Source organism: Sciurus vulgaris (genome assembly GCF_902686455.1).
Source record: "Sciurus vulgaris genome assembly, chromosome: 4".
Taxonomy (NCBI): domain Eukaryota; kingdom Metazoa; phylum Chordata; class Mammalia; order Rodentia; family Sciuridae; genus Sciurus; species Sciurus vulgaris.
Window position 1 is genome coordinate 99,191,970 of NC_136464.1, and position 15,982 is coordinate 99,207,951.

At 39.2% G+C, this 15,982-nt stretch overlaps 1 protein-coding gene across 5 annotated transcripts in view; it reads right to left on the reverse strand.

The window, feature by feature from the left end:
- The window catches only part of GJA3 (gap junction protein alpha 3), a 33,893-nt gene that overhangs the window by 12,411 nt on the left and 5,500 nt on the right, over positions 1-15,982 (reverse strand). Inside the window, exon 1 of one of the 5 annotated variants that reach the window (XM_079136926.1) lies at positions 8,106-8,373. The exons of 1 other annotated variant lie outside the window; for it this stretch is intronic. The gene's annotated coding sequence lies outside the window, so the exon portion shown is untranslated. Of the gene's footprint in view, positions 1-7,524; positions 7,672-7,862; positions 7,885-7,979; positions 8,000-8,105; positions 8,374-15,982 lie in introns of those variants that run through there. 3 more of the 5 variants (XM_079136931.1, XM_079136927.1, XM_079136925.1) reach the window with 3 other exon arrangements.

The window sequence follows — 15,982 nt, forward strand, 5'->3', positions numbered from 1 at the left end:
ATTGTATCTGAACTGAACATGTATAAATACTTTTTTTGCTGTCTCTAAATTATACACAATGACAACTGTTTACATAGCATTTACACTGTATTAGGTATTAATAAGTCATCTAGAAATGATTTAAAGTATACTGGAGGCTATGCACAGGTTCCATGCAAATACTATGCCATTTCACATAAGGTACTTGAGCATACATAGATTTTAGTTTCTGCAGGGGATGGTGTGTGTGTGTGTGTGTGTGTGTGTGTGTGTGTGTGTGTGTGTATGTTCCTGGGACCAATCCCCAGTGGATACCCAGGGATGATTGGACTTGATATACAGTAGGGCAAGTCCCTCAACCTTGTTCTACAAAATTGTCTTGACCTCATTGGACCTTTTATTCCCTGCATATGAAATTTGATTCCACAAAAATCCAAGATACAATTTTAGCTAGAATTGCATTAAATTTACAGACAAATAAATTTTACTTCTTTACAATCTAGTTTTCCAAGGAGCACAACTGTTCCACTGATGAGAAACTTCTTAAATGTCTTTCAATTGTACCTTGGATCTTGACCTTGAAAGTCTCACACATCTTTTGTCAGGTTTATTCCCAGATGCTTTAGAGTTGTTCTATATAGTTTTTCAGTTTTCTGATTGGTTATTATTGGTACTTAGAAACATTATTTATTTAAAAAATTTTTCTAGTTGTAGATGGTCACAATACCTTTATTTTGTTTATTTTGATGCGGTGCTAAGGATTAAACCCAGTGCCTCTCACATGCGAGGCAAGTGCTCTACCACTGAGCCACAACCCCAGCCTCATTATTTTTATTTTTGAAAGCACTGAGGATAGAACCTAGAGTCTCATGCATGTTAGGCACACACTATCACTGAGCTATACCCTCAGTCTGAATGTTATTTTTATATACTAATCTTGTATCCAGGAAACTGTTAGAAAACACTTAATAGTTCTAGTGGAATACTCCTTTGAATTTTCTATGTAGGCACACAATTGCATCATCTGCTATTAAGCACAAATGTATCCCTTCCTTTTCTAATACTAATTCCTGTTATTGCTTTTTCTTGTCTTCCAGAGCCAGCCAGGACTTCTACTGGCTGTAGATGACATACTTTCTTGTTTCTGACTTTAACACAAATACTTTTAAAGTTTTATCATTGAACATGAGGTTTTAACTTTTATCAAGCTTAAGGAAGTTTCTGTCTAGTCTTTTCTATAGACCGTGCGATTTTTGTTTCTTAAACCACGACTGAGTACAGGATTTTGTAGAGCACACTTTTCTAGCACCTATTGTGAGTTTTAGATGTTGATCACCTTAGTTTTGCAGGTATAAGTTCTTCTTATGGTTTAATTTTTAATATACTAGAATATTTAATTGTTATCACTCTAGTTTGGATTCTTATTTGTTCATACCTAAGATTGGGCTCAACTTTTAAAAAAAATTATCATCAGATTTTGGCATGCAAATGATTTAAGTCTGAAAAATTTTAAATTCTTTGAATAAGCTCATATAAGAATCTAATATAAAACAATTTGGGATATTTTTTAATGGGGTTGGGAGGAAGCTCTGATTACAAACTCAATGTCATTAACCATTACTGATATATGTAAGATCTGATACTTTTTAAGTTAATTTTGATCATTTGTATCTTTTAGAAAATTTTCCATTTCATCTCTTTCAAATTTATCAACATAAAATTTTTTGTGTGATTTTCTTATGCTCTTTAAACCCCATATTTGTACTCAGATTCCTTTGTTTGGTTCCAATTATTGCTTGGGGCTCTTAAAATATTAGTCTTGCTAGGAGTTATTCTTTTCTTTCTTTCTTGTACTGGGGAACAAACCCAGGGCCTTGCACATGCTAGATTAGTGCTCTGTTACTGAACTGTATATCCCTAGCACAGTTTTTCTTTCCTTAAAGAACTGATTTTGATATGTTTAAAAAGGAATGACTGCTTTTTTCCAATGTCTTACCATGTATGCTATATTCATGGCACATAGAATAAGTCTACAAAAAATTCCTACAGATCTTTTAAATAATGTTAGTTTTATTATTTCCCAAGATTACTATAAAATACACATATGCAATTTAAGGGCCTTCTTTACCTTAGTGCAAAATTTCTTTTTATTATATAGTCCCAGGGGTTTCTATCCCACTTGAAAAGGGAAAAATGCAGGTCCTTCTTAATTATTTTTAAACAATTTTCTATCCACAATAAACTGATCCGTATGTCTTTGTTATTTGCTGTTGAATGAATATGGTATACATTGTAGAGACACTTTTTTCAATAACTTCCTAACAATTTAATGCTCTGCCAGGAAATTCCCATTCACAATCAACTGATTTGGTGAAATTATAAAATATTAATTTTCCAACATCTTTAGTAACAGTTCTAAAGCAGTGCTAGGTATACATATTTTCATAGAGAATAAATCTCTAGAAACACCAAATTGCTTTTTTCTTTATATTTGCATTTACAAAATTCATTTTTAAATTATACTTTTAATCTACTTATATTACTTATGAAATAAGAATGTGTGGGAAGCACTTGTAATAATGCTTGCCACATGTATATTATCATCCTATTTTCTCTTTCATGTGGGGATTTTAGTCATTTATGAGTACCTGAAAAGCTGAATGCTCTTCAGTCAATTTGGTTAAGTAAGGCAAATACAATGAACACTTTTCATCTCTGTTCAAAGGGAAGAATGAATCAGTTTTTATTTCTGGACCTACTATAATTAAAAGTTTAGTGAGAGATAATTTTATTTTTTGAGACAGGGGCTTGCAATATTCCAGGATGGCCTTGAACCTGTATGCTCAAGCAACCCTCCTGCCTCAGCCTAGTGGGGTGACAGGTACATGCCACCACACCTGGCTGCAGTGAGAGCTAATTTTAATTTGAAGTAATTTAAACAAATGGGTTCATTTAAAACCAAAGGTCTTTAATGTTTTACATTCAAGAAGAGCAAAATTAACTTTTTATCCATATTTTCGTCTTGAAACACTTGAATAAAATAAATATTCCCTTTGGAAATCAGTATTAAGTCACTATTTCCACAATTAGAGTTCTAACATTAAGTTAGAAAATTAACAGCTGGCCAAGCTTCAGTTCATCTAAAAGAAAGATGGAGACAGATCCGGAGCATAATTAGAAACACAACTGCCCTCCAAGACTATTCATGGTCACACAGGGTTCCTCTTAAGCCCTCCAGACACCCTCCCTTTCCATTACCCTGGCCAAGTCCTCTAGTTTCTTCTGCCAATTATTAAACGGCATTGTAAGTTTTTAAATGACTTCTGTGAGAGAACTATGAAATCCACTAGATCTTCACTTATCCAAATATTTTATTTAGATATTCAGTGATATGTTAACTTTAATGTGTGTTCTTCACCATTGATCCTTCAAGTTTTAATAACTGAATAATGAAAAAAAGTCACTACTCAAAGCAAAATGGAATGCATCATTATCCTACTTTGAGGGTCTGCTTAGAATAATAAATGAAATTTCAGGGGTGCTTTAGCATACCAGTGACCTGAACAGGTACTTGTCGTGTCTAAAACACCTGAGTCAGGAAGTCTGGTTAGTATTTCAAACACTGACATAATAAATATAGGCGAAAGGTAACTTCCCTATACAAACCCAAATAACATCATTCAGGAAACTTACTCATTACCCATGGAAGAAATACAGTGTCGCAGCATTGCAGTGCTGGAAGAAATTTCAAGGCACTCTAGTTTATATTCCTTATTTATAAACAAGGAAATGGAGGCACAGAGAGGGCACTGAGATTTGCCCAAGGTTGCACAGCCCAAAGTGGTGAAGCTAGCAAGAAAACTCCTGACTTCCAACTCCTGGTGCAACTTACCTTCCCCTCCTTCTGCATGACTTCATGCACCAGGCAGACGGTTCAGGTTACAACAGTTGTCTTTTGTATTATATCTAATTCTAACACATTTTCCAATACATATATTTAGAAACACAGGTTAGAGTACATTTTAACCTTTCACTCTTCCAGTGAGAGTTTAAAGAGGGCATTTTCACCTTTATAAAAACTGTTAAATAAGCATTGACATGATAAGCACAGTTCAGTTACTTCATCATATAAATTAGAATCATAATTTCAAAGCAAATTCAGATATTTTTACTCATAGTGAACAAAATCTTACAAGATGATTTTGATATTTATTATCTATTTTTTATTACTGACACAAATTAACACATCGAATGTTTTCTTTTTTGCAGAAAAATTTCTACAGTATAAATATAACTTTACTTTTCTTACTCAAACCTACTTCTAATAGCATATAACTAGAGATCTCGTCTATGTTCCAGAATGAAAGGTTCATTTCAAAGCTAAGAGAAATTGGAGTATTATGAATAAATGAACAATTTATGGAAATCATCAGGTGGACTGAGTGAAAAAAATTAAGTGATTTATATGTTTAACGTCATTAGTTTGTTAACAGTAATTTTAAAGCAAACCATTAATTCTTAAAGAAAAATGCAAGAGTGGCAGAAATTACACCAACCACTACTAAGCCATATTTCTGGAGCTGTAGTACAGCTTTTTAAAAGCAAGCAATAGGTTACAAACCTAATTACCATGATGAAGAACTTCCCATCACTATAAGAACAAAATTTAAGATGAAACTTTATTGTTTTTTCATTGCCTTTAAGCATTATACTGAAATTGCAAAAACATACAGTTTACATATATATATATATATATATATATATATATATATATATATATGCTGGTAAATGTACAGTATTGGATCTCTTTTCCCTCTTCACTTCAGTAAACATTTATAAAATACCTTGTATATGTGTGGCACTGTGCTGTGCACTGAGGATATTGAAATAATTAAGATATCGTCTTTACCCTAAGGAGTTTCATTTGCAATTCATGGACGAGGCGATTTGTTAAAAAAAAAAAAAAAAGGATCAAAATACTGGGAATAGGCATTAAATAGTGATGGCAAGGAGATAGAGACTATAGGTTAATCAAGTCAGTAACTGAATTTGGCTATTTTTTCATACCAAGATCCTGGAAACCAAGCTTTCCCCACAAGACAAAATGCTTCTCAAAGCATTCTGGTATGTTTTGACACTATTTTAGCAAATTATAAAAGCTCTGCATTTTTAAGGTATTGCTTAATTATGTGAAACACTTAAGATTCTAAAAATATCCTATTATCCTATTAATCATTAGGTGCATGTTCTAGAAATGGTAACATCTGAAAGACCATAGTTTAAATTATTTACATGCATGAGGCTTTCTGGAATTCACATAATTTTAAGTTTCAAACTCATGTGCAAAAATTATTTTAATTAAGAAAAATGAACACAATAACTTAAAATGTAAGTTAGCATTCAAGAAAACTGGACAGATATAATTATGCCACAATGAACCTAATATCATTTATATTCCAATGCACTAATAAAAATGCAAAGACAAAAAATAACAATACAGTATAAGGTCCAAATGGTACATTTACATTTAATAAATCATTTCAGTGGTTGCCTCTGAGGAGGGGAATTGGGGCTGGAGAGGGACTTTTTACCTATACTTCAAAAAAATTGTTTTGGGGGCTGGGGAGATAGCTCAGTTGGTAGAGTGATTGCCTTGTAAGCACAAGGCCCTGGGTTTGATCCCCAGCAACCCCCCAAAATTGTTTTGGTTGTAGATGGACACAATGCCTTTATTTTATTTATTTATTTACTTTTTTGTGATACTGAGGATCAAACCCAGTGCCTACCACACACTAGGCAAGCACTCTATCATGGAGCTACAACCACAGCCCATTTTAAGTATACTTTTGTGAACTCTGAAATTTTTATGTACTTGTATCGTCTCCAAATAGATTTTTTTTTTAAAAGAAAATTGGGTCAAAATTCTTTTTCTTATTGGTAAAGAATTAAACTATTACCTGCTATTTATTATTATTAGTAGTAGTAGTAGTAGTAGTAATAGCACTAGGGATTGAATCCAGGGTCCTGCACATGCCAGGTAGGTGCTCTACCCTAAGCTACACTCCCAACACGTTAAAAATTTTATTTTACTTCTTGCAAAATTGCCCAGGCTATCCTCCAACTCATAATTCTCTTGCTTGAGATTCTTGTGTAGCTGGGTTTACAGACACACACTACCATACCTGACTTCCTGCCATTATTTAAAGACAAGTTTCAGTCATGTACTGGTTAACAAACAGCACTAATTTGTTGCCAGTACTACAATTCTGTGAATTACTTCACTCTAAAGGGACACGTGCACTGCCCTTATTTGATGCTTATCTCAACAGGATCCAAACTGCTGAGCCAGTGGAATCTGTGCCAAATTAGCTGATGTTTACTTTGAAAACACTGGTATTCGGAAAATAAATCCCCCCCTTTTCCCTTTCTAATCTTTTAACGTTTGTTTTGCAATACATTCCGTAGCACCGTGGATGGTCTTGCCAGTGGTGATGCACATACACATACTAGAAATCACCATCGTTTTAAATTTTTAGGTGAGAGCCAATACATAATTCATTTCTCGGCTGTCTGTATATAATCACTTTTTTTTTTTTCCTTCCCCAGGGCCAGGGTTGGTGGAACAAGTGCTCGACATTGAGTCACAACTCCAGCCCTATAATCATTTTTAAATGGCATATTCTGCAAGCACCTTGATAAAATAAAAACTGGGGTTCTGAAGCCCCAGTCACAAATATTCACTAACCGAGAATTCTGCATAGTGGAATGAATTCGGTTCAGTAGAGTGTGGAGTAGGCAGCAAAGCAATAGGTTCGCCGGGTCACTGTGATTTACTGTCACTACAATTCTCCCAAAGGTGGGATTACTGTAGAATGCAGATAAGTGTTTTTCCACTGTTCTGTAAATTCTTTAACACTTACATTATCACAAGCATATAGATCAGGAAATTAGGTCGTGGCACCAATAGCTTACATATTTCTTTAAAAAGAAAAAAAAAAACTTCAAAAAATTTTCTTAAAGGCGAGTCAACCTCATTTTCAAACATTCCCAACACAACTTCTCATCGCTGAGAGACCACAGCGATGCTATCACCCGCCGACAGTTGCACTCCATTCTCTGCAGCTGATAGAGCTGTGAGAGTTTTCAAGTATTTAAATAGTCCTTAAGCTCCCTAATGTTCTGGGGCAGCCCTTGATTACTCCCACGCCAGGGGGAAAACATCCCCAGGAAAACAACTTCAGCCTTGGCCACCCATCAGGGAGAACAGGAGCTCCGCCGAGACTTCCAGGAGCAAAGAATGGAGATCAGTTATGCCAAAAGTTTCTCGGAAAGTTTCTCTAGGGCCCAGCTCCCCAGCCCTGCGGTTCTCCACAACTCTTCCAAGTATCCCGAAAGAACTCCAGGGAGCTGGGAACCGCCCACGCGCGCGGCCCCAGACTTCCAGAGCTGTCCCAGGAGGGTAGCGACGTCGTGTCCCGCCCGTCCCTTGCCAGGCGCTGCGCTCGGCCCCGGCGCCGGCCTCCTGAGCGCCCCAGCCCGCCTTACCCCGCTCTACTGCGGCGGTGACCCAGACGCGCTCCTTCTCTAGCAGGACTCTCCAACGCTTTGAAAACGAGAATTCCTTTCACACGTGCGGTGCAACTTCACGCGTGCGCCCCGCGCTAGGGCCCGGCCTCCCCGCCCCGGCCGCCATCCCCGCTGCCCCAGCGGGCTCCGCGCCGGGCGCCCCCGTGCCGCAGCCCCCGGCCGCCGCGCCACGCCCCCTGCCCAAGCTGCGCAGGGGCGGCGCCAGGGTCGAAGCGCACCTCCACCCGGCGCGCATACCACACACTCGCGCCCCATATCCCTACCCTGCAGCAAGCGGCCGCGTACCGGGCCCTCACCATACAGCCTCGCATCGGCGCCCATTCGGCCTCACCTCGCATCTATAGCCTCGTCTCGCAGGCGCACCCATACTCAGCATTCCCATGCCACTGCGCACCTACACCTGCATCCCGCACCTGGACTCGTGCCACGCAACCGCATCCCCAAACCCGGCACTTCGCACCGGCGCCTGCAGGACCGCCTGCCGGCTCCGAATGTGGAAACTGGGGCTCTCCCCTGCCGCCCCACATCCACCAACGCACATTAATGCGGGGCTGGAGGGAAGAGCTGAGCGCGCGAACCCGACCCGCCCGGGGAGCTCCCTCCGCGCGTTCGTGCGCTCGTCTGCCCGGGCCACGCTTGCCCTCGGCTCCGCGGGTCGGGCCCTACTCTCAGGTGCACCCTGAACCTGGGATGTGTGGGCGTCGGGGCACCCCAGCCCCTCCCGCGTGCCGGCGCCTGGGGACGCGGGCCCTGGTCGGACAGCGCAGGGCGGGGCTGGAGCCACTGAGCCCACTGAGTCCCGGCTTAGCCTAGTGGTCCTAGGCAGAGGAGCAGACTTGGCCAATGTGGGTACTGTCGAGGAGGCGCCCCAGGCAGGGGAAAAGGCTATAAATAGCGGCCAGGAGTCTGCTTCCTGTCACACACACACTTAATTTAGCCTGCAGACATACGAATTCTTCTTATTATTTTTTAAATCACTTGTTCCGATGAGCTTGATACTTGGCGGAGCCTGATGTGATCGGAAGGAAGATGGGTCCTCTTCCTGCAGGTCACTGTTTGGAACCTGTGCTGGGGACGAATTACCAGGTGCAGCCTAACCGGCTTGTCTGCACCGGGGTGAAGGTTTTAACATCTTTAACCCTCAGGGTTGGATTTACCCACATTTGAAAGGGACACTTAGGACAGAAAGTCAGTGAGTACAGTAACTGGTCCACATTAATTATCGTTTAAAATCAGGCAGGCCATGTGTTGCCTTCAACTCCCTAAATTGTGGTATGGGACTTGGTTGGCAGAAGCTGTTTAATAAATAACTGAATTTTGGTGATCATTCTAAAGGCTGAAAATGATTTCAAAATTTCCTTTATGAGTGATGGATTTATTGCAGGAATGTGGCATAATTTGAGTCTTGTTGTTTTTGAATCTCTATGGAGCAGCCGGCTTTTATTAGAGTTTAGATCTCAGATTAGCAATCTGCTTGTCTTAAAGAATTTTCTTGTTTTATTGAGATCTGAGTTTAAGGTTATCCCTAGGCAAAAGAGGACAAAAATTGTAAAGGTACTTCTGAAGTTCTTTTTTCCCCTGTGAACTTGAAAGTGTATGAGTAGTAATTATGTAAACTCGGGTTTGTTTTAGAAAAAGTGAGAAATATAATTCTAGAGGTTTTTTAAATGCTTTAACATTTTTCTCTTTCTTACTCTAAATAGCACATGAATAATTTCTATTTTTCTTTATTACAGGGGCACTTACAGTTCTTAATGTTTGTGGTCTCTTTGGCAAACATTATTGTATTACAAGGGTAAACAGACATACCATAGTATGATGATTTACATCTTTTCATAAAAACTATAGATTTAAAATGATATGCAGTTCAAGCACACCCATGTTCTTAACATTATTCACAATAGCCCAAAGGTGGAAGCAACCCAAGTGTCCATGGATGGATGAGTGGACACACAAAATGTGGAATACACATATGATGGAATGTTATTTAACCTTAAAAAGAAATGAAATTCTGACATACATACAGTATGCTGGACTTTGAAGATAGGCTAACTGAAATAATCCAGTCACAACTCTAATACTGTATGAGTCCATTTGCATGAGATTCTTAGAATAGTCAAATCCATACAGAAAGCCGAATGGTGGCTGCCAGGGACTGGGGGAGCGGCACCAGGGGTTAGAGTGGATATGGAGTTTGAGCAGATGAAAAGAGTTTCTGAAAACAGGTGGCGGTGATGGTTGCATAACAACATGAATGCACTTAATGCCTCAAGAACTATACACAAGAATGGTTAAAATGATCTGTTATGTATATCTTAACTGCAATAATTTTTTTAAAAAAGATATTGTATAAAGACTAGCAAAACTAAGAAGATAATGATTCCTTATACTTGTCTTATTACATATATTTTTAGATAGACAACTAAGATGGTAATCATGTATAATTTTTCATTGTAAAGCTTTTTTGCTTCCCATTTGATTTTGAAACATTGTATTTAGGATAATTTTAGGGGGAAATGTACTTCAGCTGAATTCCCAGTTGATGGGTCATATTTTCATGTTTTAGTGACGTTTCTGGCAAGGAAGGTACACGTGAAGAGGGAGTAGCTGCCACTGTGTCTCTGAGCTGAAGCCCCTGAGCTTAGGTGAGGAATCACTGCCTCTTTCCCCTTACTTTCACCAGTCACTGAGATCTACTTGCCTCTGGCGCCCCCTGATGGTCAGGGAGGGACTTGCTTCTCACAGCCCAGATGGTCTGAATGAATCTTTGTGCTTTGTAGACACAATGGAGGTTCAAATATTTGTTGAATGTATCTCTTTCTTCAATGTGGCAGCCCACGGTGAACACAGTAATCTTGTGTGTGATCATATCAGAGAAAAACTTAATGGTATTTTTCTATGAAAATTACTTGATTTTTTTCCCATTTAATGTTAAATAAGTGTAGACAGTAGTGTAAATTAGCTACTTCATACTTATTCATACCAATGTATGAATGTATGAATGCTGAAATGTATAGCATTTCAGTTACTTTGTGGCTAGTACAGCACTTTTGTAATTAACCCAACTATTTATTTGACATGTGCTTGTACAAGACCTTGGGCTAGATGTTGGCATAGACTAGAAGTTCCCACTTTCTCTACTCAATTTATTGTGCTTAATTCTGTGCTCATCTCTGTCCATAGGAGGATATGACAATATGTTCATTTTGAATTACTAAGTATTGATCCACACATAAAAACTTGAAATACATCTATTTCTTGATAAGACAATGGTAGTCAATAAAAAACAGTCATTTATTTTTTGCATGGCTGGGGATGGAACCCAGTGATTTACGCATGCTAGGTAAGTGCTGTATCATTGAGCTACATCCCCAGCCCTAAAACATAACAATTTAAGTTGCTTCCGATACTACTGTGTCATGTACATGTCTTGAAATGTGTAATGTGGTAAAGGAAAGATACATGTCTTTTGGAAGGCAGGACTTTTTTTGGGGGACTACATGTGTATAATTCTCTGCTGAATTGTATAGTGACATATTTTAATTCCTTGATTTAAAAATACTTTCACATTTACAAACTAACTTACTTCTATCAAGTGATATTCATGTCAAGAATTTATAGGTGATTCAGGAAGCTGAGACAGGAGGATCACAAGTTCAAAGCCAGCCTCATCAAAAGTGAGGCATTAAGCAACTCAGTGAGACCCTGTCTGTAAATAAAATACAAAATAGGGCTGGGGATGTGTCTCAGTGGTCGAATGCCCCTGAGTTCAATCCCTGGCATCCCCCACTCCCCCCCCCCCCCCCCAAAATTTACAGGTGACGTCCATGTTCTAATTCTACCTTAGACTAGCATTTTCTCAATTTTCTCAAGGGGGTTAGGAGCCCATTACCTTTGGTAATCTTATTATCAATGGCCCTGGGAGCCCTCCTCACTTGTTCCCAAACACTGCAGAGCTACTTGGGAAGTAACAATATCTGTGTTTGTTACATGGCATTATTGTTGACAATTTAGTCTTCCTTAAGGACTTCTTAGGAGAGAGTCAAGATCTTAGCAATCTATCATATTTGGAATGAATGTCTTGAATAAATTCTTATCTTGAGGTCTTCAAACTAGCATGAAGAGTTGTAGTATTGCAGCTGGGCTCTGTGGCACATACTGTAACCCCAGCTACTTGGAAAGACTTGCTTGAACCAGGAGGAGTTTGAAACCATTCTAGACAACATAGTGAACCCCCCCCATCTCGAAAATAAAGAGTGGTCATGTTGACCTTTTGCCTTTACCCCCCCCTCCATCTCCCATGCCCCACCCAGCCATCTTATTAAAGAACTCTGCACAGCTGAAGCAAGAGTAGGGTGGGGAGAGCCTAGAACTTGTTTTCTTAAGTCTGATAATGGTTTAGTAGTTTGCAGGTCCAGTCTCTAGTGAGTATTTACAGCATAGTTTACACTTCAAAAAGGGAGGAGTAAAGAAAGAAGGTTTTGCTTTTGAATTGGGGGTTGGAACTATTTTAGGCTTTGGGGGATTAGTTTCATAATTCGCCATCAAACTGAAAAGACCTAACTTAATAGCTCAATAACCTCTTGCTCTGTTTCACCATGAGTTAGTTCTTCAGTTTCTCTAGCACCTTGTGCTTTGAAAATGGTTTGTTTCCCAAAATTCAAGGTAGAGTTTAATCTCCATTGTGAGGTGTTAAGAAGATGGAAAATTAATCTGACTAGAAAGTGGGGCCTTTGGGAAGTGATTGGAAGATAGTCAGCAGAGTGGAGCCCTCAGGATTAAATCCTGGTGGCTTTCTAAGAAGAGGAAAGAGACACTAGAGGATGCACAGGAGTGCTCCCTGTTTCATGTCATATGCCAAGCACCACCTTGGGACTCTGACATCAAGAAGACCATCACCAGATGTGACCACTTGACCTTGAACCTTCAGAACCATGAATCAAGATATATCTCTTTCCTGTGTTACTGATATTAGAAAACGAACTAAGACATACTTATTTTTTTCTAGTTCTTGCAAGATTTTGAAAATTCATGACATAATTCCTATGAAGTGATTGCAGTTGGGAGAGAAGTATAAATATGCAGTGTTTGATTTCTTGTTTTGCAAGTGAAAAATGAGATTCGTTGGTCACATGTGGCCTCTACAGACTTTGGAAATACGCACTGTGAAAAGTCTCTGGTCTGTGCAGTTATATGACCTGCATACTTTGACATAATTGATTTAGTTACAGAAAATTGGGTGGTTGTAGGAATGGAAGGGTGGCAGAGATGCCATTGCCAGCAGAGTCAGTAGAACTACTAGGCTGAATAAAATATTCTAATGGTATGTAACTTTGGCTGAAATTTTTGGTAGCAAAAACTCAAACCTGAACACTAGGACAATAGTGTTTATTTAGCCTTTAGATGTTGCATTATAAAGTTTCTTTTCTCTTTCTTGCAGAGAATCAAATCCAATAATTTGACATCCTGTCATGGGAGTCTGCTTTATAAATGTAGTGATGGTAAGCTTGATTAATCTTGTGGCAATTTTATGAATTCTTTAAAAAAATATATTTTATTTGTAGGTGACACAATACTTGTGTTTTATTTTTATGTGGTGCAGGATCAAACCCAGGCCCTTATGCATTTTACCACTGAGCCATAGCCCCAGCCCTTTACGAATTCTTAAGAATTTCATTGTTCTCTCTCTCTCTTTTTTTTTTTTTTTCAGTGCTGGGGATTCAACCTAGGGCCTTGTGCTTGTGAGGTAAGCACTCTACCGACTGACCTACATCCTCAGCCCTAATTTCATTGTTCTTGCTGTGGGGAAAAGGGACACTTACACAATCTTGGTGGGACTGTGAATTAGTATGTCATTATGGAGATCAGTATGGAAGTTCCTCAAAAACTAGGAATGGAACTGCATTATGACACAACTACACCACTCCTCAGTATTTATTCAAAAGAGTTGAAGTCAGCATACTATAGCAATATACTCATATCCATGTTTATAGCAATGCAATTCACAAGAGCGAAGTTATGGAATGAGCCTAGGTGTTGACCAACAGATGAACTGATAAAGAAAATGTGATATATAATATATACACACACGATGGAGTTTTGTGGGTTTTTTTTTTTTTTTTTCTTTTTGGTACTAGGGATTAAACCCTAGGGTGCTTAACCACTGAGCCACAAACCCAGTCTTTTAAAAAATATTTTATTTAGAGACAGGGTCTCACTGAGTTGCCAAGGCTGGCCTTGAACTTGTGGTCCTCCTGCCTCAGCCTCCTGAGCCACTGGGATTATAGGCAAGTGCCACTGCACTGGGCCACAATGGAGTCTTATTGTGCCATAAAGAAGAATGAAATTATGTAATCTGTAGGAAAATTGATGGAACTGCAGAACAGCATATTAAGTAAAATAAGTCACTCAGAAAGTCAAGAGTCATATGTTTTCTCTCATGTGGAAGCTAGAGGGAAAAGGGGGATTTCATGAAAATGGAAGGAAGAACAGTGGAGGGCTGGGATCAGGGGAAGGGAAGAGGAAAGGAAAAGGGAGGTTCTGGTTAATGAAATTGACCCAATTATGTTATGTGCATGTACAAATACACCACAATAAATTCTACTGTTTTGTGTAAATATACAGCACCAATTTGGAGATGCGAACTCTAAAGGGCTGAGGAAGCTCTGCCGCATGACCTTGCCACTTGCAGTCCACATGGCCTCTCTCTTGATCTGGTTCTGTTTCCTGCCTGCAGCTTGCCTTGGTAGAAGTTCCATATTCCTGGTATCCCCAACTTCCTGGGGTCTCCAGTACAGCTTCAGATTCACTCGCACAGCTTCATGCATCATCCTCTCGGGGATGCCTTATGGGAATTCTGACCCTGACACACATTACCTGGCTTTCCAGGCCTTCCTTTGAAATATGAGTAAAAACCTCCATGACCCTGTAACTCTTGCATTCTTCATCCCTGCAAAAGCAGCACCATTGTGGTCAATGCCATGGTCTACCATCCATGGAGGCAGTAGCAGGGCTCCCTTGGACCATGACTGCAATGGTCTCTGAGTGCCTGGGCAGCTGAGCACAATGAAATGAGTTCACTTCCTAGGTGACTCTGTGGGATCCATGCTTTCCAGCATTCCCTTCTCAAAGCCACGTCTTTTGAGCAAATTTTCACTTTTACATACTTGAGCTTGTGATGGGGTGTGGTGGGTCTTGCTGATTCCTGAGATGCCCTCAAGGCATACTTTTTATTGTTCCTGTGTAGTGCCAATCTCTTCAGCAATCATACTTTTTTTGACCTCAATTTATATGTACTTTTCAGGTCAGCCGCAAGTTTTCAAATCCTTCTGCTGTTTTTTTATTCATAATTATCACATCAAACTTAGCTAAAAGCATCTGGCAATACCCATGCCACCTCCCGAATGCCATGTTGCCTTGAAATTTCCTTTGCCAAATTAGTTGGTCCATCACCTTTAAATTCAGCCTCACAGAGAATCTCAGGGCAGGGACAAAATGTAGACAATTCTTTTTTTTTTTTTGCCAGAATGTAACATAAATGGTTTCTATTCCAGTTCCCAATAGAGTCCTTGTTCCCATCTGAAACTTCCTGAGCACAGTCTTTAACATTCACATTTCCATCCAATTTGGTCATTCAGGCTCCCACCAGAATTGTCTATTAAGCTCTACTTAAAACATTTTCATACTGCAACTCCAAATTCCTCCCACAAACCAGTTTTAAAAGCTTCTAAACCACATGGTCAAATACAATCACAGCATTGATCCCAATTCTCTGTTCTGATTTTCTGTTCATCAGATTTTCAATGCCATGAGAGAAAAATATCAGATTCCATACAGGGAGAAACCAATTTAGATCCCAGCTGATTTCTCAACCCAAGCCCTCAATGCCACGAGGTCCTGGAATAACATATATCAAGCTCTGAAATAGCTTTTTTTTTTTTTGACGGTACTGGGGATCAAACCCAGGGCCTCGTGCTTGCAAGGCAAGCACTCTACCAACTGAGCTATCTCCCCAGCCCTCAAGCTCTGAAATAAAATGGATGCCAATTGAGAATTTTATATCCAGCAAAATTAAGCTTCGGATTTGAAGATGAAATAAAAACCTTCCATGATAAACAAAAGTAAAAAAGAATTCATAACTAGAATGCCTGCACTACAGAATATTCTCAGCAAAATATTCCATGAGGAGGAAATGGGAAAAAAGAAAATGAAAACCAGAAAGGGAGGAACCACACTAAAGGAATAGTCAATCAAAGAAGAAACTAAATCAAGTTAAAACCAAAAATAAACCAAAATGACCAGGAATACAAATCATATCTCAATCATAATCCTGAATGTTAATGGCCTAAACTCATCAATCAAAAGACATAGACTGGCAGATTGGATTAAAAAACAAAACAAAAAGACCCAACAATAT